This window comes from Narcine bancroftii, chromosome 1 (assembly GCF_036971445.1).
Source record: "Narcine bancroftii isolate sNarBan1 chromosome 1, sNarBan1.hap1, whole genome shotgun sequence".
NCBI lineage: Eukaryota > Metazoa > Chordata > Chondrichthyes > Torpediniformes > Narcinidae > Narcine > Narcine bancroftii.
The window spans coordinates 423,079,253-423,106,777 of NC_091469.1; the positions used below are offsets into that span (position 1 = coordinate 423,079,253).

The 27,525-nt window shown below is 43.0% G+C and overlaps 1 long non-coding RNA gene across 1 annotated transcript; it reads right to left on the reverse strand.

The window, feature by feature from the left end:
• Positions 1 to 378: 378 nt before the first annotated feature.
• Positions 379 to 26,656, reverse strand: LOC138753428 (uncharacterized). The gene is made up of 4 exons (XR_011351165.1): positions 26,424 to 26,656; positions 21,881 to 22,055; positions 15,688 to 15,803; positions 379 to 554 (listed from the first exon to the last, which is right to left on the reverse strand). It is a non-coding gene; the product is annotated as an uncharacterized lncRNA (long non-coding RNA).
• Between the last annotated feature and the right edge of the window lie 869 nt (positions 26,657 to 27,525).

Sequence of the window (27,525 nt, forward strand, 5' to 3'; positions counted from 1 at the left end):
ACTCTTAAGATGTGATTGATGATAATCATAATGGATTTCAACGCTTCTGTCGTAGCAAGTTCAAGTTAGACAGAAAGATTGAAAGATTTGACCTATATACAGTGTCTATTGAACAGACCTAAAAGGATTGTTATGCATACTAAATGGAGAGCAAATCCACCAATACAACTATATGGCTCCCTGACATGACCAATGGTAATATTTTCAGTCCCCACAAGATGTTTTATATTAAAATTCACCTATAAATTAACAATAAATATATCCCACCAGATTCTCACTTCAATATTCCACATTTTACACTGGGAAAGAACAATATGCACTAAATGTTTGTAGCATGAATAAAAGCTCTCACGATTGAAGGGAGAACAAACACTTTTATTAACTTATAACTATGGATAGGGTTTCACAGTCTTCAGATGGGTTCTGGGTTTAGGCGGGAAACTAAGGTTATATGTGGGCAGTTGGGAGCCAGGAGGTGGGGCCAGCCATCAGCACAACACCCTACCAGTGAATCCCAATTCACTGCATTCACCCCTTTGTGTAGAATTTAGGGTCTGTGAATGAAAACAGAGAACATGGGTTCAGAAACAAAGGTTGAAAAATGTACAGTTATTTACTAATTTACAGATTTAAGTGGTTTGGGAGTCTGGAGATCCTGGTGGAGTGCCTTAGCACCAGGGGGACCTTGGACTCCTTGGGTCTCCTGGTCCCCTTGTGAGGGAGGAGTGGTAGGCTGGATCTCCAGCTCAAAGATGGAGGGGGATGTACTTTCCTCCTGAACTGGATCCCCTGAGGCCCTGATTGGGGGTGGCGAGAATAAGCTCCGTGGCTCGCAGGGCATTTGAGGCAATGGATCCTCTGTTCTGGCGGGTGCCAGGTCCCTGATGGAGATGATATCCTCCCTGCCATCTGGGTACTCCACATAGGTGTACGTGGGATTGGCATGGAGCAGTTGCACCCTTTCCACCAGGGGGTCGGTCTTGCTCTCCTCACGTGCTTCATGAGAAGGACTGGACCAGGACTGCTGCGCCAGGTTGGGAGTGTAGTTCCTGATGCTGACCTTTTTTGAAATTGAATAGGAGCTCAGGAGGAGTAGTTTTGGTCATGGTACATAGTAGTGACCAGATGGAATGGGGCGCCATAGAGAGGACTTCCTGCCAGCGTGAGTCTGGAAGGCCTTTGACCTCAGGGCCAGTTTGACAGCCTTCCAGACCATGGTGTTCTTCTTTTCAACCTGCCCATTCCCCCAGGGGCTGTAGCTAGTAGTCCTGATGGATGCGATGCCCCTCACCAGCAGGTACTGACATAGACGTCAGTCATAAAGGCTGAGCCTAGGTTGTTATGAATATAGCTGATATACCTGAGTCTAGGGGCTTTATGACTGATGAAGTGGATGTGTTTGGTCATAGATTGGTGAATGGGAAGTGGGAGTACTCATCAATGATAGAGAGGAAAAAGGTGTTCAACACTGAGCCTTTCGAAGGGCCTGGATGACTTGATCAGGTGCGACTTTGCGTGGTGGTAGAAGTGTGGCTTGCACTCTGCACAGATAACTTCCCTGAGGTCTTCCATGGAGTAGGGCAGATTGCGCGCCTTGACAAAATGAAGCATGCGGGTGAACCCTGAATGGCAGAACTCATTATGCAGAGTTCGCAGTTGCCTGGTGTGTGCAGAGGTACAGCTTCCTCTGGATAAGGCATCTGGAGGGTAATTAAGACCTCCTGGCTGATAGGCAATGTCATAATTGTAGGTGGAGAGATCAATCCTCCACCTAGCAATCTTGTCATTTTTGATTTTTCCCCTCTTGACATTATTAAACATGAATGCGACCGCGACCGAGCACTGGTCAGTGAAGAGTGTAAATATCCTACCAGCCAGGTACTGTCTCCAGTCCCTCACAGTTTCTACAATGACTTGAACCTCCTTTTCCCATAGATGGTTTCTGGAGCTCATGGCCTTGTAATGTCCGAGAAAAAAATGCAACTGCCTGCCCGCCGGGTTGAGGGTAGTGGCCAGGGCTATGTCCTAAGTGTCGCTTTCCACTTGGAAAGGTACATTCTCATCCACCATGTGCATAGCGGCTTTTGCAATGTGGTTCCAGAAGTAGCTAAAAGCTGTATGGGCTTCAACTGAGAGAGGAAAATGAGTGGTTTTTAAGAGAGAGTGAACCTTATCAGTGTATTGAGGGATGGACTGGACGTAATATGAGAAAAACCCCAGGCATCTCCTCAAAGCCTTTGTGGTCGTGGGGATGTGGAGCTCTAACAGGGGGCGCATCCTATTGGGATTAGAGTCAATGATGCCATTCTCCACCACGTAGTCAAGGATAGCCAGACGTTTAGTCCTGAACACGCACTTGTCAGAGATAAAAGTGAAGTTCAGGGCTTTCGCCTCGTGGAGAAAAATCTGGAGGTTGGCGTCAGGTAGTGATGTTATCAAGGTAGGGGGAGGTGGCCTTCAACCCATACTTTTCCACCATTCTGTCCATCTACCTCTGGAAGATAGAAACCCTGTTAGTGATACTGAAAGGGACCCTCCGGAATTGATACAGATGACCATTAGCCTCAAATGCCGTATATGTGTACAGTCCTCAGAATGGACGATAAGCTGGCGATAAGCAGTTTTCAGGTCAATGGTCGAATAGACCTGATACTGCGCAATATCATTCAGCATGTCCAAAATTCGAGGGAGGGAGTATGCGTCCAGGAGTGTATACCGATAAATAGTTTGGCTACAGTCAATTACTAGCCTGGACTTGTTTTCCCTTTTACTATGACCACTTGCAGTCTCCACGGACTGGTGCTAGGTTGATGATACCTTCATCGAGCAGACATTGTATCTCAGAGTTATAAAATCTCGGTCTGCTGAACTGTACCTCCTTCTTTTGGTAGCAATAGGTTTGCAGTCTAAGGACAGGTTCGGGAAGAGAGGAGGGGGAATCGATATTCAGTGTGGAGAGTCTGCATGTGGGTTCTGATTTTAGGGGCCCTCTGTTCCGAACCGTTACAAGGGGAAAGGGACCAGAATAATCCAAGGTCATGCTTTTAAGGTGACACAGGAAGACCGGAGTATACAATTCATCAAGTATATACAAGCAAAATTTACAGAACTCCCCCTACCCCCATCAAACGACAGATGTACTATACAATGTTGTTGAACACGCGTAGAATGTGAATAAGATGCAAGGATAATTGGAAGGATACATCTTTAGGTTGTATTTTTGCACAGTCCGTGAGTAGAGCCTGTGTTGATCAGACATTTAATGGAATATCCATTTATCTTCATAGTATTATGAGTTACTGAGCTGGTGAGGTTTGTCCTGGTCTAGGACCATTGAGGCTGGGTACCTGGAGACTCCATACTCCTCACTCGAGTGGCCCCCAACGTCCTGGGTTGCCCTGTGTGGGTAAGATCGTGTCTACCTTGTGGCACAGCAAGATGGCCACCCTCATTCCTCTTCTGACGATGATGGCGCTGAGTTTGAATTTGGGTCTTGGCAAGATGACTGCTGAGCCTTTTTGCACTGTTTCCTCACTGTCACCCTCCATCGGCGTGTAGTGCAGCAAGTGGGTTCGGGTGAATTCGAGGCGTTGGAATTGGATTAGGGAGCAGTTCAGGCTGCGGACTTCCCCGGGCTTCCTCTTGTGTGGCAAAACCTTGCCCAATACCCTTTCTTGCCACAGCTGGAACGCACTAAGCTTTAGCTGGGCAACGAGATCGAGGATGCTACTCCTGCCGCAAAAAAGCAATTCCTAGCATGGGAAGCAGCAGCTGTTACAGCTTGGGTAGCGGGGAGCAGCCGGTCCTTGCAAGGGGTCACCTGGGTGAGCAAGCTCACTGGCTTTGAGGTCTTCATTCTCCAACTTGGCCTGTTCCAATGATTTGGCCAGTTCATCGTGGCTAGTCAAGTCCTTCTTTCCCGACTCGAGCAGTTATTGCCTCAAATACCTCGAGCGGACCCCCGCGACAAGTGTCCCAGATTTGTCTTCCTCACGAACACGGCCCGTAGCTGCTTCATACCTGCACTTCTTGGCAAGTGTCCATAGATCCAGCAGGTGAATTGTCAATACAGTTACATACTCTTCAAATGAAGATGAAATGTCACAATTATTTTTTTAAAGTGTAATAATAACCTCTGCGATGTGTTGCTATGGTTATCATCTCAATGTTTCAATCAATTTTATTTACTAAAAAACACACTTCTACAATATTTGCATCACATCAGTGTGCAGTGAACTGGGATTCACTGGTAGGGTGTTGTGCTGATGGCTGGCCTCACCTCCCAGCTCCACCCCCATCTGCTCATATCTAACTCTGGTTTCATATTTAATTAGCCATTGGCGAGTCGGTGCCTTGCTAGGATCTTGTTTTGCGACTTCAGGTACCAAGCCTTCAACGCCTTGATGGCAGCATCATATGTAGTGCTGTCCCTGATGTTTGCATACTCTTTCATTCCTACTCTCAAAACGAGTGCGGATCTCCTGAGTTCATCAGTGTGGAAGACATCTCTGGTCGCATTCATGTAGGCCTGGATGCACTCTAGCCAGTATTTGAACTCTTCAGTCGCGTCGGGGGACAGAGCATACCTTGAGAATATCAGTAGCATATCTGGCTTGAGTAGCACTTCCATCGTTTAGGGAATAAGCTAATAAAATTGTAGCGTGAATAAAAGTAGACTGGGACTTTATTCATTGGAGCGTAGAAGGTTGAGAGGGGATTGGATAGAGTTATTTAAAATTATGAAGTGAATAGATAGAGTAGATGTGAATAGGCTCTTTCCCCTGAGGGTAGGGGAGATTGGAACAAGGGGTCATAAGTTAAGGGTTAGGGGGCCAAACTTTAGGATTAATATAAGAGGATGCTTCTTCACTCAGACAGTGGTGGCTGAGTGGAATGATCTACTGGAAGAAGTAGTTGCGGCAGGGTCAATTCTGTCATTTAAGAGGAGGTTAGATGAGTACATGGATGTGAGGGGGTTGGAGGATTATGGGCAATGGAGTGGGTAGGTGGAACTAGTGGAGTTTCACGTAAATCAGTGTGGACTTGAAGGGCCGATATGGCCTGTTTCCATACTGCAAATTGTTGTATGGTTATATTTGATAAATCCTTGCAAGGCATCGGGCTTTGATGGTGTACCTGGCAGGGTACTGAAAATCGATGTAATCCAACTAGCTGGAGTATTCATGGACATTTTCAATCTCACATTGCTGCAGTCGGAGGTTCCCACCAGCTTCAGAAGGGCATCAGTCATCCCGGTGCCCATGAAGAGCAGAGAGGGCTGCCTCAATGACTATCACCTAGTTTCTCTCACATCTACTGTTTTGAAATGCTTTGAGAGGCTGGTCTTGGCCAAAATTAACTTGTACCTAATTAAAGACATGGACCCACTACAATTCGCCTATTGCCACAATGGTTCCACAGCAGATGCAATCTCACTGGGTCTCCACTCAACCCTGGATTACCAAGAAAATAGTAACACATACATCAGGCTGCTTTTCATCGATTACAGCTCAGCTTTCAACAATATCATCCCCTCAGTACAGGTCAGCAAGCTTCAAAACCTGGGCCTCTGCAGCTGGATCATTCATTGTCAGAAAACCACAGTCAGTGCAGATTAGAAACAACATCTCCTCCTCAGACAATCAACATAGGGCCACCTCAAGGATGTGTGCTTAGCACACTGTTCTACCCTCTCTACACTCATGACTGTGTGGCTAGGTGATGTGCTATCAATAACTCAAAAGCCTAGAGCAGGGGTGTCAAACTCAAATTCACGGAGGGCCAAAATTAAAAACTTGGACTAAGTCGAGGGCCGAACTAAATATTTATTGAAAATTTTCAACAACATCTCCATGTTTTCTCTTCTTTCAACATATGTAATGTTAAACTTTAGGATATAACTTTAGGAGGATAATGTTACAGGTCAGGAGTAGGTAGCTCAAGTTCACCCTTTGCTTGACCTGAGGGAAACCTATTTGGTCCCTGTGGAGATGTAATCAGCATTCACAGGCTGTGTCCATTTTGGCCTGCATCAGGACTCAGCATTTCCTGCTCACTCCTCAGGCTCTAGGCCTCTATTCACCCTCGAACCACCATCCCTTTACCTGACCAGTCCTTTACCCAACCTCTACTCACCCCTCACTCCACTCGCTCTGCCTCTACCCACCCCATCCTATACTCGGCCATCTACTGCCTCTCCCCTCAACCTGTTCCTCCCTCTACCCGTCTCTCACCCTCTAATCACCCCTACCCTACTCGCCCTGCCCCTCCCCTTTTACCTCTTCCCTATCCACCCCTCCTTCTACTCATCCCTCCCTCTAACTGCCCCTCGCACCACCATAACTTCCCCTGCCCATTACTCCTCACCTACACCCTCTGCCCACCCCTGCTTACCCACCCACTCAGGCCCAGCACGCTGCCGATCAGCCTTTGCGGACAGCCACCATCTCTCTCTTCACGTGCAGGGCCGAACCAGCCATCCCTGGGGTCCGCGCGGGTGCAAGCACTGAAGGCCGTAGCAACTGGGAGAAGTGCGCTCGTGCTGTGGAAGGGCGGTCCGGTGCCAGTTGCGCATGGCTCGCGTTGCCCGGGGGCCTTGCGCAGCCTGCCATGTTCGTCGCGCCGACAGGAAATCACAGGCGCTCGCCTATCCGCCGCACCGCTCGACAGGTGGGAGAAGTGACTGGTTGTGTGGGGAGCCTTCCAACCGGCTTGTCGGCTGATGACATCGACAGACTTCTCGTGTTACAATTTCTCGTGTTACAATGGGGAAGGATGTGCAATGAAGGGGGAGGATGGAGGGGGTGACATTACCAAAAAACAGCATCGGCTCTCGCTGCAGGGCGGGCCACCTCTAATACATTTTTGAAATGATCTTGCGGGCCAAGTATAATTATATCGTGGGCCAAATTTGGCCCGCGGGCCAGAGTTTGACATGTGTGGCCTAGAGTAACGAAACTATTGGTTTTTATTTATAATAAACGTGAAGGCCATCCTGTGCTATGACCCAGGCTTTCTGGGGTGGGGTTATGGTGTTGGAGCCTTTATACAGAGTCAAGAGGGAGGAGCCACAGGTATAGTCACAGGACAGGGCGGAGCCAGATTAATGAGTGTACAGCAGTTCACCAAATTCAAGCTTTGTTTTTTTTAAATTTTGTCCAGTGGGTTGATGAACGTCTTACAAAGGTCTTAGAGGTTAAATCTGTCCGGTGGCCTGGTCTTCCATTGTGATCGGTGGAGAGTCAGTTGCTCTGCTGTAACTGGGGCCGTTGTTTCATCCTGGACCTCCAGCATTGTGTCGATCTGCTGTGGGTGTGGTGACTCGACGGGAGTGACTGGGGTGGGGCTGGACTAGTGTGCCATGGTATATTGTGTGCATCCATGGGAGGGGAAGATGCAGTTTGGTGGGTATGCTCCTCAGTGCCCTAGAACGCGCAAGGTTCCATATGGAGATAGTTTCCTCGCCCCCCCAACCAGGTAGACGATGAACATATCTTTAGGGTTTACATGGAGGAGCTGGCCTCTTTTGAACCATGAATTGGTTTTATGGCCCCTCACGTGCTTCTGTAGCAGGACTGGCCCTAAGGGACGTCAACCAGGATGGAAGGGTGGTGCCTGACATGGACTTCCTGGGGAAGGATAAAATTTGCTCATGAGGGGGAGCATTAGTGGTAGAACATAGCAGCAACCTGATTAAATGGAATGCCTCGGGAAGGACCTCTTGCTAGTGAGAGACAGGCAGCACCCTGGACTTAAGGGCAAGGAGGATAACTTTCCACTCAAGGGAGGATGCCTGGTCACTGTGGATGTATGATGGGTATCCAAATAGGGTGAACAGTTGTGCAGTGCCCTGATGACTGTAGTGATTGCCATGTCTGGGCAATGGATGGCAAATGGGAAATGTGAATACTCATGGATGATAGTGAAGAAATACACAATGCGGTTGGTGGAGGGGAGGGGGTGCTTCAAATCCAGACACAGGCATTCAATCAACCATGTAGCTTTCACCAAGTGTGCCCTATCTCATTGGTAGAAGAACAGTTTGTACTCCATGCAGACCCAACAATCCCTGGTCATGTCTCTTATCTCCCCGATGGACTACGGCAGATTACGAGACTTGATAAAGTAGAAAAATCTCATGACACTGGAGTGGCAGATGTCATTGTGGAGGGCCTTGAGGCTGTCTATCTGGGCATTGGCACGTCCCTTGGCTTGTTGAGCTTCCCCGGCTGATACAGAATATTACAGGTGGAGAGTACAATCCACTGCCTCAAACTTTTATCATTCTTTATCTTACTTCGCTGTTTATTGTTAAACATGAATGCCATGGCCCATTGGTCCGTGAACAAGATAAAACGTCTGCCGGCCAGGTAGTGCCTCCTGTGCTGCCCCACCTCAACTATTGCCTGAGCCTCCTTCTTGATGGAGGAGTGATAGATTTCAGGGCCCTGGAGGTATGGGAAAAAAAAGCCCACGGGCTGACCCACCTGGTTCAGGGTGGCAGCCAGGGTGAAGTCTGACATATTGCTTTTGACATAAAACTGGGCAGATTCATTCAATGTATACGTTGCGGCTTTAGCGATGTCCTCTCTTATCTGACTGAAGGTTGCACGGGCCTCTCTTGTCAGGGGGAAGGATGTGGACTTGATAAGGGGGCAGGCTTTGTCTGCATAACTAGGCGCCCATTAGGCATAATAGGAAAAGAACCCCAGGCAGCTTTTCAGGTCCTTGAGGCTGTGGGAAAAGGGGAGTTCTAGCAGTGGGTGCATGTGGTCGGGGTTGGGGCCAATAACTCCATTCTCCACAACAGCCAAGGATCGCCAGGCAGATAGTGCGGAAAACACATTTATCCCTCTTGTAGTGGAGGTTTAGGCGTTTGGCTGTGTGATAAATCAGGTCCCAATTTTCAGCCTCATTTGCATGGTTTTATCATATAGTGTATAAGTCAGCTCCCCCAATTTTCTGCAAGGAACATGCTGAAGACTGGTGTCCAGCAACAACCCAAAATTTGTTACAACATCCCAATAGCCAAGTAACAAAACTGTAAATTAAGCAATCTTGTAAAAAAAAACTTTTGCTTCTGGTCAGGAAGATGCCAAACAGTGCTGGGTCCAAGCCTTCAGCATCAGCTACAGCCAGTCGGCGACTCCATTCTCAATATCGAGTGTGGTACCGCCCACATCAAAGAAGTTGCCTCGCTGCTGAAGTGTGCTTGGTGCAAAAACTACGGCTACGTGTCAGCCTCCCAGGCAGGAGCAGGGACCTTGGGCTCCAGGCAGAAGCGGGCATGTCTGGCTCCTGGGCAGGAGCAGGGACATCAGGCTCTACAATTCTAAAATGTCTGGGTGGGTTATGGCGGTGCCCAGCTGTAGCGGCGACACCAGCGGTGTGGAGGTGCTAATATACCAAATCTATGTCAAGCAGTTTTTTGAGTTAAATTTAAGGTCTCATTTTTGTATCTCGCAAATGTTGCCCCATGATTTCCAAGTGCTTTTTGAGGGTTTCAAGACTTGACTTACTTGCCGGTATATATGGTACATAGCAATATCAGCCCAGAGACTAAGGAGACAAATCTGGAGGTTGCCATTAACCAATGACTTTTTGATTCAGATGCAGCAGTGTAGATGTAGAGATAGTTACATGGCTATTATGAGCAAAAGCTTTAAAACTTGAGTAAAGATGATTATATTGTGAAACAACTGTGGGTAGTTTTTAATTTCTACCTGTTGGGATTTATGTTTTCCAGTTGTCAGTAGTGGATTTATTAATGCTTTAATTGATCTATGAGTTGGATGGATCACTTTTGGATTTCCCAACCAATTAAGCTGAGGGGGTATGATGGAGATATGCTCAATAATGGGAGGACTATTTAAAGTCAAATTGCAAGCATGCCATTTGATGGACTCTGTAAGGCCATCCCCAGATTCACCAAAGTCTCGCTGGATGCCATGGTGAGCAGGGGTATTATGTTCTCTGCTGACAAGAGGGTGAAGACTGTAGCCAGCAACAAGAATAATTTGATAGGGCTTGCATTTACTAGCAGGTTGGGTTTAAAGCAGAAGAATGACAATGATCCCTTCATAAAGACGGTGATATGTTCTGCGTGTGTACTGAGATCCAGCTCCTGTCCACTGGACACCAGCTCCTTTGCCTCCAACGTTTTCACCTGCTGACTCGCGACAAATGATTAATTCAAAATTCAAGATCCCTTTATTATCATGTACATAACACAAAGTTTGTTCATCTCTGTTTGCCATGAAGACATAAAGAGATGTCATAAGCCTGCGCCCCCACCAATGAAAGAAAGAGAAACAAAAGAGAGTTTCTTCTGAGACTCAGTGTCTGTGGATTTGTCTCCTGCACTCCTGTAACATCTGGAGCAGCACCAAATCCTTTTCATTCCAGTGGTGAACCTGATATTTCAGCCCCTTCAGGAGCTCTTCTTGCCATCAGCACCCTCATGAATTACAATCATGAATCTTGGTTACCCGAGCCATTCTCCAGCAGCCTGCACTCTGGATTGAAACCTTCATCTGTCGATAGTCTGCTCTTGTGGATAGGGTGCTCTTCTAGACTTCTCCTTCTTAGGGGATGGGTGTGGTGTTCTCCCACTCTGGTACTCTGCCCTGGTCTGCTGATTTCTTCCCCCCCCACCCCCCCCACCCCCACCACTCCCCTCCATTGGAGCCTGCAACCTTCACAGTCTTCTACCAAGCATATGTGTAACCAATCCTGGGCATGGATCTCTGTAGTGTCGTCAAGTAGATACTAAGGTGGAAAACTTCCTGCAGTGCACAAGTGCTTATGTTTGCATAAAATTAATGAACTTCTGGTGCCCAGCAAATATATTTGTTGAACATTGTAACAATTTTCAAAAGCAAAAGGCAAGAAATGCTGCAGATTTTCTGGGACTGGTTTTGTTTGGCAGAAGAATGTAAAGTAACAAGGGGTGGCTTGTTGGAGACCAACTGCATCATAGATAAGTGGCTGATGTTCTTTGTACCAATGTGAGCTGCTCTTTGGACACTTCCCGCATAATCATCTTCCTCCTTTTTGTGTGAGAATCTTTAAACTGTTGTATTATATTGTGCACCACCTCGGTTTTTGAAACTAGGGATGGTGGATTTCCAGTCAGTAAATACACTTCAAATTCACTTCTAATATTCTTCCTACTTGCTGGTTATGGTGCTCCTGTCCTTTGAAGATAAGATTGTAGTGTGTTCCTTTGGTCATAGACAGTCTCAAGGTCTTGGAGGCTTGAATGTACTGGGAGGAGAAAGGGATGCCACAGGATAAAAGAATCATTATCACCAATCCAAAATCTTCTATTCACTTGGACAAAGATCCTCTTATAATGTCTTGACTGTGGAAAATTAGTGGTTTGTGAGACAATCCAATGAATATACATTCCAGGATGACTGTGAAACGGTACTCATTCACTGGGCAGTAACATGCACATCAGCTGGCAGAGCTGAACAAATCTGTCTGAGGACTGGAAGGATCCCAAGATACAGAAGTTAAGAATTGTATCCACTTTCAGGTACAGCATATCCAGCAGGTTTTGGTTTAAAATATTGGGGTGGCACAGTTAGTGTAACGGTTCATGCCACACCAGTGACCAGGGTTCAAATCCAGTGCTGTCTGTAAGGAGTTTACGCATTTTTCCTGTGCCTGTGTGGGTTTCCTATGGGTGCTCCTGTTTCCTCCCATCGTTCAAAACATACTGGGGTTGTTGGTCAATTAGTTGCAATTGGGTGGTGCAGGCTCATGGGCCAAAAGAGCCTGTTACTGTGCTGTATGTCTAAATTTTAAAATTACAAAGATCTTTCACCTTCTGCCATGATACCCTGTTCCTGACTCCACTGTATGCACACACTCGTTGATATCCCAACATGTCAATGAAACTGATCCTCTCTTATGTACAGCTACAGGTCAATGCTGAGCAGCCTGAGGCTTCTGGGTTACATACTCTCCTTTGGGTCCCACAGTATTACCTGAGATACAGTGTAATATCCCATGCAGAGCTGCCAACTTCAATAAAACAGTTGGCAGCTACCAGTGTTCAGGGTGTTCTTCATTATTGTAATAACGAGGGAGCACTGCACTGCCGCAAACTGTACATGAAGATTAGGGTACGGCCATTTCCGAGTGCTTCCTAAAAGGGTTCTGTGAGCTAAAATGTTCGGGAAACCCTGCACTAGTGAGTCTCAGTAAACTCATGCACTCTGTATTAAATTTATAAGCTGCTGTTAAATTAATCATAAATATTAATTACAACATGTCAGTTGCCAACTCACGACTCATTTTTGGGTTTCTTAATTATAGTCTGATAGATATGGGGCAAATTAGGAAGCTACTGGATGTGGTTAAATTTTAGGCAGTGGATCTTTTTTCGGAGTTTTATTTCCCCCCACCCCCTACTTCCCCCCAGCACTCACTTCAACATCTGTTCAACCAGCTCAAATCCTTGCTCCTTCCCATCACTGACAAAGTGAGATAAATGTAACAGCGTGCAAATGTATTTTTCATGTGATGTAAACAGAAACTCTCTAAGATGTAATTCAACAAATAATAAGTTGGGATTGGTTTGAAGTGGTGACAATTGTCAGGGTAAAGGCTGTCTGAGGAGTATTCCACACTGGCAGAACATTACATATAGGCACAGGGTTGCCAGGAATGCCATTGTTGCCTGGCTTACAGCTAGACTCTTCAAAAACATTGCTCATGGGAATGTTTAATGAAGCAGTCTGCTAATTTCTTCAGAACATCTTTTTTTTAAAACACTAAGAACAAAATTTTCAAATGAAAATATTACACTAGGCAAAAGATATATTAGTCAGAACGTTACAGAATATTATTGCCATGTATGGTAATGTTGTGATTTTAGACAGAGTATGGGAGGTCCCCAGTGCTCCTCTGACGCACCCATAGATCATTGCCATGTATGGTACTGTGAGTCTAATCAAATTGTCAACTTGCCGCTGGAACGAATCCGTGATCATGCTGTTATATATTTTGGGGAAAGAGCACGTAAACCCACCCCACCAGTCAACAAACCCAGACTAACTGCAGCACAGTATATATAACGAATGGGACGTGTGTCAGACAGTCCTCCAGAAATTACTTGATTTAACTTACTAGATCATACACTAGGTGATGTTTTGGATCAGTGTTTGTTTAGTTGAAGTGTCACATTGACAGCATAATTTGTGCAATAACCATATACATTCAATCACATTCAAATAAGTTGTGAGTTTTCAGTTTTCTTGAAAGATGCACTAACTCAAAAAGTAAGTGCAGTAACAACTAGATATATCAAGAAGCAAGATCCGTTGGCACAGCAACTGAGCAAACTTTAATCTGTGGCTATGGAGTTTACTTCTGATTAGAAATGGAGAGCAGGTTTCTGACATTGTGAATGTTGGAAATTAAGATAAGCATGTAAGCTCATTTTGCATCCACTTAAATACAGTCACATTTAAATGCCTATTTTTCATTTGCATTAAGAAAATTTCTCTTCTGACCACTATGCCCCAAATATGCCCCTTATACTATTCATGAACCTTGTGCTCAGAGGAATTCTCTGTAAAGAATAGACCTGAGAAAATAACATAGATTATCTTGTAAGGTCATTTAACTCAGTTATTTACTGAAGGGGATAGAATTGCATGTGATATGGAAATAATTAATAATGAGGGCCAACTAGCCTCTTTCCATATAACATTATGTTAATGTGAATTTCCATTGATAAATAAAGTGATTTTCTGATTATTTTCCAATCGTAAACTTTGAAGATCAATTTTTAAACCTTGCAATTACCTCATGTTCTTCACAGAACATCTTGACTACAGCAGTCCTCCATGGCAATCATTGTCAAAGGAGCAGAAGACATGAAAAAAAAATTGCTTCCCCCAGCTACACAATGCATCTATTAAAAATAATTCATAGCTGGGAATACTTTCTCCACAGTTCTCAAACTTTAAGGTTCAAATGCTGGTTAGAAAGCTTGCTTTTTGAGGTTTTAACCTTCCCTAAGACCTCTCAATACCATTAATTTTTTTAATTGAATATTAGCTTTTCGAATGGAAATAACCCTCATGGCCATATTTTTAATTTTTTTTCATTAGTGCATTATTTCTCCTGTTTAAGATTTCTTTGTGCCCTTTTTCCAAGCAATTTAATTGCTCTGTAGAAGATGGATTTTTTATGTCGGTGCCTCTTGCTGGGGTTTTTGTAAATTAATGTTTCGCATTACCTACACCTTCATACAACACATTCTAATGCAATAAGTCTCTATTTCTGATTGGACAGTTGACATGATCTGATTTATAGTACTGTTACATTGCCTGAGCAGCTTTTGTTAACAGACCTCACTGAGTTCTTTTCTAGACATTCAGCAGAAAAGACATTACTGAATTACTTTATAATGCAGGGTTTCTGCCTATAGCTACTGCAACCGTCAAAAGGGAACAATAATTTCTAAACTGCTCCAATCATACAAAATTTGTTCAAAGAATAATTATTAAAAATTCTAACTTGTATACAATGGAAAAATCAGACTGTCTGGAAAATATTGACTGTAAGATAAACTAAGAAAGCTTAGGCTTATTTTTAAGTTCTTTCAAAAATAGTAGCCACATTAAAATAGAACACAAATGGTTTTTTACAACATCCCTTGAAAAATAAAAAAAAATTAAAACATCAATGCAGTTAAAATCATTGTGCATATTCATGCCAATGAATCAGCACTTGGAATATGTATCAATTAGTATTCGGTGATTTGGTTTCCACTTTAACATTTTTACAGTTGAAGCATTTAAAATATAATTGCCTAACCTCTTAAGTGGAACTGCATTTCAGAGAAAACAGACCCCCTCTGCTGAGGCCTCCAATCACGAAGATGCTTTCAGCAAAGTGGTTTGATTGAGTGAACTTTGACATTGGAATAATCACAGAGTACGAAGTGTGCTCCTCTACTGCTTATGTGTGGTCCCAGCAGACCCTGTCCTGTTGATGTCTGGTTCTGATAAGTTCAAAGTTCAACACAAGAGGCCTATCACTATACTCACTGAACTATGAAAAAGAATAGACTGGGGCAGGGAATTCTGCATGCTTTTAAGGGAGTGAATTGAAAAGAGAAAGCTTCACCTTGCTGCACTGAGGAATTGGTATAACATTTCCAATTTGTGCTATAGTTATTTACGTAAAAAAAGTTGGGGATGACTAAAGAGACATTCTTTAAAAAACACTCAAAAGTCATACAGCTCTCAAATTTCAATTTAGTCACAGTTTTACAGAGAGAAAGGTTAGAGTTAAATCCATTGGTGTGCTTTCATGCGGACTCATGCGTTAATTACATGAAATAATAAACTTCTTTAGAATCATTATATTCATGGACCTAAAGTAATGATAATCTACTGAATTATTCAATGAGGAACAATTTGAATCTTAAATGGTATGATTGACAATATAATAGAACAAATGTATTTTCAAATTTAAATTGCAACTAAGAACTTATTCTAAACAAAAAAGAGCTTTGACAAATGTGCAATGAAAGGACAGGGTTCAATAACTTTATTATTTACCCTGCTTCAGTAATGCAAGTTTGTCATCAGATTAAGTTGACAGCACAAAATTTGCGCTGTTTTTGTTTCAAAGATATAGATCACAAGCCCACAGGATACTCACAGACGAGGAAAGCATTCAATCCATCTTGATTATTGTTCCAGAACCACATTACCACACTCCAACAAGTGTTGCTTCCAGATGTTTTTAAAATGATTTCAGGGTTTTAGACACCCTGCCTGGAAATTAAATCCAAGTGTTAATCAATCCACATGTAGAGAACCACCACCTTCAGTCCTGAAGTTAGGTTTCACTAGTTCAAACCTATGACTTCTATCCTGCTCCCACTGTTGTCCATGAGTAATGGTCTGGATTCATGTTTCCTTATTTTATATGATTTAATGAAACCACTTTACAGATGTTTCCTTTCTGAAATAAAAGTCCAAGTCTCTCAACTTTCCTCATACTTCAGATCTCTGGCAACGAGAAGCATTCTTTTAGCTCATCTAAAAAGTTTACTTAGACATACAGTGTGGTCACAGGCCCTTCTGGCCCACAAACTCATACTGGACCAATACCCCAATTAAACTTACAACCCCTGTACGTTCTATTTTGAAAGGTGGGAGGAAACTGAAGCACCCAGAGGAAATCCACACAGACATGGGGAGTGTACAAACTACTTGCAGACAGTGGTATATTCGAATCTGGGTCAAAATCAGGGTCAATGTTTGGTCTGACCAAGGCACCACTCAGTTTGATACTTCACTGCTTTGCTCACATAGCAAAATGTTTATTTATTTTTGTCAATACTGCATTGGTTGGTCACATTGAGTGTTGCAGGTCAATTTTTGTTTCAACTTTAGCTGTTTGATAACCATTTAGACAACATGTATGTCATTCATTATGTTTCCTTTCTATCTGTAATAACATTCACCTTCCATTTCATAGCCCACTTACAGACAGTTTATTTGACAATAGGGCTAAATATTCTGATCCGATGGAATTCTTGGGCGCAGCATTAGCTACTAATTTATCCAGTTTTGGAATTGAGTTTTAAAACAATATTGTTTCAAAAATATTAAATGACCAAGTCACAGCATAACGGGTTTCAACAGTGCTCTCCTCATTTTTCAATTTTGTGCCTTGAAAGATACCATGGCAACAATGTCAGTCAACATTCTCTGCATTACAGCACAGAAATAACGTGAAAGAACTGTTTTCCGACTGAACCTTCAGAGGGAACCTTTAGAACTTATAAGAAATTTTACAATTCATTAATTAATATCTTGCATGTCTATTTAAAGTAATTAAAGGTTTGAACTAAAAATTAGATGCAAGATTTTACATTCTGATCACTCAAATTGCCTCTATTGTGTTCCCAAAATGCCATTCAAGTATTGGTGATCTTCGTGGAATTGAGGGATGTGATTGAGCAACATTAGGTACAGATAAACAGCTCTCCTGGACAAAATGCATTGAGCACCAGTTTGGCCTGAGGAAAGAAGGAAGCATATGTTAAATAAAGGAAGCAGGAAACAGGAAGGGCTTATGAGAAATATATGGAAGCCAGGAAGGAGCTTAAGAAAGGACTTAGGAGAGCTCGAAGGGAGCATGAGCAGGCTTTGGCATGTAGGATTAAGGACAACCCCAAGGCGTTCTACGTACATGTGATGAACAGAAGGATGACGAGGATGGAGGTGGGGCTGCTGAAGGATAAAGGAGGTGACATGCCTGGAGGTGGAAGAGGTTGGGGAGATCCTAAATTTCAGTATTCACTAGAAAAAAAGGACGATTGTCAGGGTTATGTCGAAATAGAACAGGCCTGTGTGCTGGACAATGTGGAAATTAAGGAAGCAGAAGTGTTGGATCTTCTTAAAAACATCAAGATTGATAAGTACCTGGGGCCAGAAGCGATATACCCCAGGCTGCTGTGGGAAGTAAGAGAAGAGATAGCTGGGGCAGTAGCTATGATCTTTGAATCCTCTTTGGCCGCAGGGGAAGTGCCAGAGGATTGGAGAATGGCAAATTTAGTCCCCTTGTTTAAAAGTAATAGGGAGAATCCTGGGAATTATAGACCAGTGAGTCTTATGTCGGTGATGTGCAAACTATTGAAGAAGATTCTTAGGATAGGATGTATGAGCATTTGGAGAAATGCAGTCTACTCAAGGATAGTCAGCATGGTTTTGTGAAGGGAAGGGTGTGCCTCATCAACCTAAATGAGTTTTTTGAGGAGGTAACAAAATAAATTGATGAGGGTAGGGCGATAAATGTGGTTAACATGGATTTTAGCAAGGCATTTGACAAGGTCCCCCACAGAGACTCATCCAGAAAGTCATGGGATCAATTGAACCTTGGCTCTGTGGATAAAAAAAATTGGTTTGCAGCAAGAAAGCAGTGAGTAGTAGTGGAAGGCAAGTATTCTGCCTGGAGGTTGATGACTAGTGGAGTTTTGCAAGGATCTGTTCTGGGACCCATAGTCTTTGTGATTTAAAAAAATGACCTGGATGAAGAGGCGGAAGGATGGGTCAATATGTTTGTGGATGACACCAAGGTTGGAGGGGTTGTGGATGGAGCTGAAGGTTGTTAAAGGTTGCACAAGGATATAGACAGGATGCAGTTGGGCAGAAAAGGGGCAGATGGAGTTCAATTCAGGTAAGTGTGAGGTGATGTATTTTGGAAGGACAACCAGAAGGCTGAGTACAGGGTTAATGGTTGGTTACTTATGAACAGAGGGACCTTGAGGTCAAATCCATACATCACTCAAGGTCACTGCACAGGTTGATAGGATAGTTAAGAAGGCCTATGTGATGCTGGGTTTCATGAATAGGGGGACTGAATTCAGGAGTAGAGAGGTCATGTTACAACTCTACAAATCTCTGGTAAGACCACACTTAGAGTATTGTGTTCATTTCTGGTCACCTTATTATAAGAAGGATGTGGAAACCATGGAGAGGATGCAGAAGAGATTTTTTCAGGATGTTGCCAGAATTGGAAAATAAGTCTTATGAGGCAAGGTTAGCAGAGTGAAGACTTTTCTCTTTGGAGCTTAGAAGGATGAGAGGAGATTTGAATTATGAGAGGCATAGATAGAGTGGACAACCAACACCCATTTCCCAGGGCAGAATCAGCAAACACCAGAGGACATATGTACAAAGTTAGGGGAGGGATGTTCATGGGAGATATCAGGGGTAAGTTTTTTATGCAGAGAGTTGTGGGTGGTGTCTGGAATGTCTTGCCAGGGATGGTGATGGAGGTTGAAACATTGGGGGAATTTAAGAGACTCTTAGACAGATACATGGATGGAGGAAAACTAGAGGGTAGGGTGGGTTTAGTACTTTTAGTACTTTTTTTTAAAGGAATATATGGGTCAGCACAACATCAAGGGCTGAAGGGCCTGAACTGTGCTGTAGTGTTCTATGTTCTATGGACATTCAACCAAAACAAGAAATACCTACAAGATGCTGATGCAATGGTGTAACCCACTGCATCAGAATAACATGCAGGCTAAATTTTCTGAGTTTTCAGGGAAATGTGTAATATAGATTGAGGAAAATAACTGGTCAGTTTCCTAACTCTAGATCAAAAATGTTATATCCTCAGTGGTCACTGAAATTGTAAACGTTTATTCTTGAATGATATTTTCTTTGCTGCTGTATGTAGCCTTCAGAGCAGTTTATCCTCCAACGCTGCCCCCCCAACACCTCCCCCACTTCACCACTGTTTCACCAGATGTCTACTGAATGAGGTGACACTGATATTTTTCTGTCTTTGCAATAATTGTGCAGACATACATGTGAGTGGCCTGAGGAAAATAAATTTCAAATTTTAATGACTTCTGTACATCCTGCAAAGTTTTTTTTAATGATGTTTAAATCAAGCTATTCAGAGCTAAGCAATATCCACGCTTTTCCCATGAAGTCTGACTTGGAGCTGCCTTAGAGAAAGGTGAATTCAGTCATCAGGCAATGAATCTCTCCTGTTATTGCTAGTCTATCATGAAGGAAGAGTCATGATATGCAGCAAAAGTAAATGTAGTCACATGTGTTTATTGTGTCTTCTTAACCATTTATAATTAACTCTATCACAATATTTCAATGGGCATGGTTCGTGTAGTGATTAGCACAATGCTGTTACATTGCCACCGACTTGGGTTCAAATCTGGCACTGTCTGTAAGGTATTCGTATGTTCTCCCCATGTCGGTGTGGGTTTCCTCTAGGTGCTCCGATTTACTCCACTTTTTTAAACATATGGGAGTTGTTTGGGGCATGTGGGTAGCACGGGCTTTGGGGCTGTGGAGCCTGTTTCCATGCTGTATGCCAAAATTAAATTAAATATTTATGAGCCAGAAACTTTATTTTGGCCTGATTTGTTGTAACAATGTTGCCTACAGAACAATGCATTAGCAAGCATTTTAAATTGTAAAAAGGGAATGGCAATACCAAAGCTTATTCTTTTATTAATTGGAAGATAGAAACATAGAAAAATAGGTGCAGGAGTAGGCCATCTGGCTCTCCAAGGCTACACCCCCATTCAATATGATCATGGCTGATCAGTACCAGTTCTTGCCTTCTTCCCCATACCCCTTGATCCCCTTAGCCACAAGGGCTAAATCTAACCTACTTTAAAAATATTGACAAGGAACCGGCCTCAACTATTTCCTGTGGCAAAGAATTCCACAGATCCACCACCCTCTGAGAGAAGAAATTTTTCATCATCTCAGTCCTAAAAAACTTCCCCCTTATCCTTAAACTGTGACCCCTGGTTTTTCCCAGCATTGGAAACAACCTACCTGCATCTAGTCTGTCTAAACCCTTAAGAATTTTCTATGTTTCTATAACATCCCCCCTCAATCTTCTAAATTTCAGAGAATACAAGCCTAGTCTATCCAACTTTTCTTCATATGCAAGTCCTTCCATCCCTGGTATCATTCTAGGGAAAATTCTCTGCACCCCCTCCATGACGAGGATGTCCTTCCTCAGATAAGGCGACCAAAACTGCACGTAGTACTCCAGATATAGTCTCACCAAGGCCCTGTCCAGCTGCAGCAGGATCTCCCTACTCCTGGACTCCAATCTTCTTGTTAAATGGTATAATTCTGCTATGATAGTGTAGAGCTCGTCGAAAGAATCAAAGACTTGTTGATCCAAACCAAGGCTTTTATTAGCAAAAGACAGGAACTCTTCACAGGTGGCCGACCAGTCCGGAATGATCCGACCTGGCTAGGGACACAACACTTTAAGGCCCAGACAGTAGGCGTGGCTTAGTTCTCAGCCAATCACTGTAAGCACAGTCTAGATACTGTAACTATATACACTATATACATTGGTGATAGATGTGTACTATCACAGATAGTGAAGAAAAATTTTACATACAAGTATATTGTTGCTCATTTTTGAAAGTTAATGATTGTGGTTTGAATTTTTAATACCACAAATGCTGCAAATCTCAACATTATCACATTGAGGTTTAACAATTTTAAATCTCTTCCTCTGGAAATCCATGAAGTAATTTAATTGGTATACATTATCAGCACTCCAAAGAATGTGATAACTTCCCAGTCTTTATGGGGTGTTGAATTTTAGTTAGCACTGGTCTGCACTTTTGGCAGAGGTATGGGAGTTGGTGCCTCCTCCTCAGACTATCTCACTATATCTGCAAGTCCTTTGCATGCAATGTGTCTCCTTGCCTGCAACTCATCCAGGAAGTTTAGTGGACTCGCCTAATTAAAATAATGTCTGTACTGTTCTGGCTTTTGTAACATCCCATTCTCAGCTTTGTCTGAATTTTTCAGAGCGAGGTGCCCATAAAACCAAATACCAGCTATGCTATCCACCCTGGGAGTCAACTCAATGAAGTCAAATACTTAGTTTTCATTGCTTTAATCTCACTCTGCAACCTTCAGAAGTTCCAATCCAATTTCTAAGAGTCCACAGCAGCTTAACTCATGCTACTTACTGGATTTGTGATGTAATCTGTAAATTTATTGCAACTACTAGCTTTGATTGAGGTAGAGTGCAGATGAATAGTAGACACATCTTCTAGCTCAAGGCTAAAATACCAAGCTGTGGAATTTCAAAGCAATTTGGCTTAAAATAATGCCTGTTCAAACACAGTAACAAGAAAGTAACCACAACAGCAACTTGTATTTCAACACTGTAATGTGGTAAACATTTCTCCCCACGTTTAAGATCTATGAGTAAACAGGAGGTGCTTTCACACTGTCTCTGAAAGCTGGTGTTTAATCACCTGCCTGTGTGGACATGACCAACATGGTGTTGGGGGGGTGGGGGGAGTCATTTTTATCCAGGTACTTACATGCCAATGTAGGTAGTATCAGAGCCAATGCATTTTGCATTGGCTTCAGAGTGAACAGCCTACCCGCCATCCTGGGGCCAAGATGGTGACGGATTGATGATGTTCAATGTATCCGATTTTCCCTCAGTGGTGTCATTAGGATCTTCAAAACAGATAGGGAACATTTGTGGAGGATCTGCATAGGGAAGGTTTGAGAACATTGCAAATTTGAATTAATCAAATAGCAAATTGGAATGAAAAGGAGGTGAGGGAACTCCTTTCACTCAAAGGGGAAAAGGAAATAGAAAATCATCTCACATGTACATTTAAGTATGGACCATTGTACTAGCACATGGCATAGCTAATGAAGGAGTATGGGTATTCAAGGGACAAAGCCCAGATAATCAATAAACTTAAGTCCCTCAAGTGAAAATTCCATGCAGTCAACGACCACAATTCAAGGAGCGGAAAAGGGCAGTAGGATTGGCTGTACTATGAGTAATGTTGCTTAATTTGGGGCCCAGGCTGATCCACAAACCATGTTGCCCTTGTCAGCACTATGGAGGATTCAGCCCCTCCTGAGGCGGTTTCAACGGTAGCTCAGGACTCTTGCAGCAGTGCTGCTGACTGGGATGTGACCATCGATCAGACGGGTAATAATAGTCCTGCTTGTGAATTTTTTTTCTCATGTCTTTCTATGAGTGCTTGACCATTAATAGCCATCTACCTAATTTCCCTTGTGTTTCATTTGTTCTCAGAATGCCAGCCGTGGAGTAAGTGAGATTAAGGAGGTACTCCAGGATATTGGCCAGTAAGAGCAAGAGATGGCTCTCCTTTGACAGAAAAGGCAGGTGGAGCACGAGGCATAAGCAGGTGGAGGTGGCGAGGTTGGCACGGGAGAGGGACGAAAGATGGATGGATGCCTTTACCAGACAATATGCAGCAGGAGATGCATGTACAGACTGCTCTTATGGGGGAGCTTGTTGGATCCATGGCACCTCTTGTACCATGAAAAAATTATACCGCTCCTGCTCCCATGCACTGCAGTACCCCAGTGCATCACTTACATCCTGTAACCCCATGGCAATATCATGCTGTGCCACTTAGTCACACTGAAAATCTCTCCCGCGGAGGAGGGATATGATTCATTTGATTCCTCTGCTTTCTCTTCCTACCTCCAGCTCTTGCAATAATTTAAAAGTTGGTACATGTTTTGCATTAAAAGTTGTTTATTGGTGTTTGTTCAGATTTGCCATTGTACATAGTTATTCAGAGTTGAATTCACTGCTTTAACTGTTAAATGTTATTAAAGTTTTTTGTTTTATTTGTACTACTTTTTCCTTACATGTGCAATAAACTTTTATGAAAATGCATTATTTCTTGGCGTAATTTGTTTACAGAATTGACATAATAGTTTCAAGGATAGCCTGGTGACCCTGTGCTTGTGAACCCCTGCTAACCAACTCGATCAGGCATAGGAAAGTCGGGTAGCTCAGTGATCCACTGAGGCATGAGGTGGTCCTTGCTAATTTCACATATATTGTGTAGGACACAACAGGCAACAACCATGCCTGATACCAAAATGTTACAAAGATCAAATCATTTGGCCAGTGATTTTTAAGACATCTGAAAGCATTCTCAACCACTAGTCTTGTCAAGTTCAAATGGTAGTTGAATCTTTGCTGCCGTTGATCAAAAGCTTGTTGGTCAGTAAACCACTTAATTAGCCAATTTCTGAGAGGGTAAGCGGGGTCTCCAATTAGATACATGGGGATTTCCACTTTGTTAACAATTTTGGATCTCTGTGGGTGGAGAAATGTAGATGTTAAAAAGCCTTATGTATACTCTGACCACACAGTCAGTTGACCAATGACCTTTGCACAATACAAGGATGGAATCAGACCTTCAGTCTGCCATTCCTTCAATTTATAACAATATTAATTTCACTTTGATTGCATGTGAAAAGTAAAATGATTGTTTGCATGAGCTAGACATATGTTATTGTACAATGGGAACAGATACCACCCTGGTCCTCAGCCTTTCTGTAGATGGGCAAGTTGGCTAAACAGGAGGCTTCTTAAATAACAGAAGAGACTTTACTTACTGATGTCTTCCACCATCTCAGGAAACTGTTCACACACACTCTTATACATATAAATACACCCACAGTGGTGCACTTCAGTTACTACAGTGAGAAGGGTGTATTCTTACTTGTTTACAAAATAGTTCACATTATACTGACCATATAACATCCCTCCTTCTCAAGATAAAGAAAAATTTAGTGTCTTTTATCACTTTCTTTCCTGTGCAACTTAAGTAACTGAACTTGTACACTAGTTTATTTACACAACTCTTTTAAAATAGTTCTTATCGATATCGCACTGGCGGCAGTATGTTCCTTCGCCATCTTGTGGATTTGGCTGTGACTGTTGAGCTCTGTGTTGCTGGTGCATGTGTAGGTGATGTAGCTTGTTGTGCTTCACCTGACAACTGCTGTGTTGATGTTTTGGTATTAGTGGTTGGTGTTGCAGGCTTTGCTGGTGTTAAATCTTTCTGCTTCTTCACATCTTGAGTCGGCCAGATGTGAATTCTGTTCCACCTCAGCTGATTGCCAGAGTCTGTCTCGACAATGTATGATCTTGGTGTCTTAGCTTCTTTGATGACCTTTGCTGGGGTCCATGCTTTCAACATCGGCTCTTGAATATGCACATGCTGCCCTATGAAGAGTTCTGGCAATGTTGGTGCCTGTTTGTTAAAATGCTGGTGTCCTTCTTCTTGCGTGACAGCCAGTCTTTTTCTACTATCCTCCTGGTCTTCTGGAGGGTGTATTTTGCTTGGTGGAGTTGTTTTATATCTCCTTCCATTTAGAAGTTCTGCTGGGGACTTCATGTCAGGCCTTAAAGGTGTTGCTCGTAATGATAGAAGAGCTAGGTCTGGGACTTCTTTTGTTTCGGTGAAATTTAACTAGTGTGTGTTTCACAGTTTGCACTTGTCTTTCAATGAGCCCATTACCTTTGGGGTAGTATGGGGATGATGTAGTGAAAACAGACCCATACTTTGCAGCCACCTTTCTGAATTCTTGTGACATGATCTGTGTTCCATCATCACATATTATTTGCTCAGGTATTCCTTGTTCAGCAAGGAGCGCTCTCATTTCTGAGGTGATAGTTGATGCTTGCAAGTCTTTCACCCTTTTAATGAACAGAAACTTAAGAGTAGTAACAGGCTACTATTAAATACTACTCGTGATTCTCGGTGAACAAGTCTGCTTCCACTGTGTGCGATGGCCTGGCAGGTACTTCTGTGGAAATCATTTTTTCTTTTTGTTGTGTTTCTGTTGATGCTGTTGGATATCTTCTTCATCTGGATCTCATAATTGACAACTCCTGGCATCTATGCAGACCTATAATTGCTGGTTCGTCTGCACCTACCACGTAGAATGTACAGAGGATGTTCTTTCCCTTATGGCAGCCATTGATCTTGGCTCTCCCTAGCTGATTGATCATGGGTCCACCATAGGCTGTTAATGTGACATTTCCTGTTTCAAATGCACCGTCTTTTAGAGATGCTTTTAATATATTCTCTGAGAACACCTTGTGGTAGAATTTGATTGGAAGGACATTGCTTTGTAATCCAGTATCCAACTTCAACTTTAGGTTAAATATTGTAGGCTTGTTTTGGATTGTCCTCTGTATTTGGATCCTTGTGTGGAACTCGCTTTCTTCCTTCCTCTCACCCAACAGCTTGTGAAGGGGTAAGGATTCTATGTCCAGTATCTGTGTGTCAGAGTCCTCATTGCTGTTTCCTTTTATGTGGTGAATCTTCTTGTTTTTACATTTTACTGTTTTCATATCAGACTTGCACATCTTCGCCCAGTGGTTTGCTTGACCACATGCTCTACATTCAGAACCATAGATGGGGCATTTGTTTCAGTCATTGAAAGGGTGTTGTGTGGCACACTTCCTGCAGGACCTGGGGGTTGAACTTTTCTGATTTTTCTTTATAGCATCAACCTTTCCTTCTCTTTGCTGTGGCTGGGTCTGCATAGATAGGGATTTTATTTGCACCCTCGTGGCTTCAAAGACTCTGGCTGTGTCTATAGCTTCAGCCAGCTTCAAGCTATCCTTCCCTATAAGAGACCTTTGCACTTTGGGATGGGCACCCCCTTATATTAGTTGATCATCTAATCTTTCCTCTATATCCTTAAATCTGCATTTTGCAGCAACAATTTTTAGTCTTGTGAGAAAGTTATCAACAGTTTAATCAGTCATTAAGCCTTGAAATTCATAGCATTTAATTCTATGATTAGACCTGAGTTCAAGGTGAGAAGCAAACTTTACAAATATTTGCTCTGGATCATTTTTCTTCACCTATGCAAGCTCCCAGCTATTAAATAAATCAAGGCCTCGATCTCCTGTCCAGAGAAGTATATAATTGACCTTCTTCTCTGCTGTTGCATTTTAAAAATAGCTTTTGATTGCTAAATTGTACTTCTGCTGAAACTTTTTAAATGATTGAACAATGTCTTCAGCAAGATTCAAATAAAAGAAGAGACTTTACTTACTGATGTCTTCCACCATCTCAGAAAATTGTTCACGCACGCTCTTATACATATACATACACTCACAGTGGTGCACTACAGTTACTACTGTGAGAATGGTGCATTTTTATCCGGTTACAAAATAGATCACATTATCCTGACAATCATATGTGTGACCAGGCCAATCGACATACATATCTGTGAAGCTGTAACTAAAAAGGGACAGAGTGAGGCATTATGATTGTTGAAGACATATAATTGTGACTCAGGCTGTGTTCCTTACTGGGAGTTGTGATCAACAACAACTTGAAGAACAATGGAGTGCCATCCTTTCCGATTGTCATAGGCTGCTGTGACATCATAGGGGCAATGATAGGAATATGTGTGCGATCGATGGCACCAGCACATAATGATGCCCCCATTCTGAAAATCTGTCCATTGTCTCCTGAAGATGTGCACCTCTCAGCAGGTCAACATGACATCTAAAGAGGGTCCTCTTCAACGCTCCACTAACTTGGTGCACCAACACAGATAAAGTTGCGATACCAGGTTTCAATACCATCATACCCTCAGTGCTGATCAACAAGCTCCAAAACCTGGGCCTCTTCACCCCACTCTGCAACTGGATTCTTGATTTCTTCGTCGAAAGACCACACTTAGTATGAATTGGAAACAATGACTCCTCCTCACTGACAATCATCACAGGTGCATCTCAAGGATGAGTGCTTAGCCCACTGCCCTTTGCTCTACACCCACGACTGTGTGGTTAGACACAATTCAAGTGCCATCTACATATCTGCTAATAACACCACTTTCATTGACAGAATCTCACAGGAGGGAGATAGATCAGTTAGCTGAGTAATGTCACAACAACAATCTTGCACTCAACATTAGCAAAACCAAAGAGATGTTAGTGGACTTCAAGATGGAGAAATCAGGAGAACACGACCAGTGCTCATTGAGGGGTCAGCAGTGGAAAGGGTTAAAAACTTTAAGTTCCTGGGTGTCAACATTCTCTGAAGATCTATCTTGGGGCCTTCATGTTGATTCAATGCTCACCAGCGGCTACACTTAATTTGGAGTTTGGCGAGATATGGCATGTCACCATACTTCTGCAGATGGACTG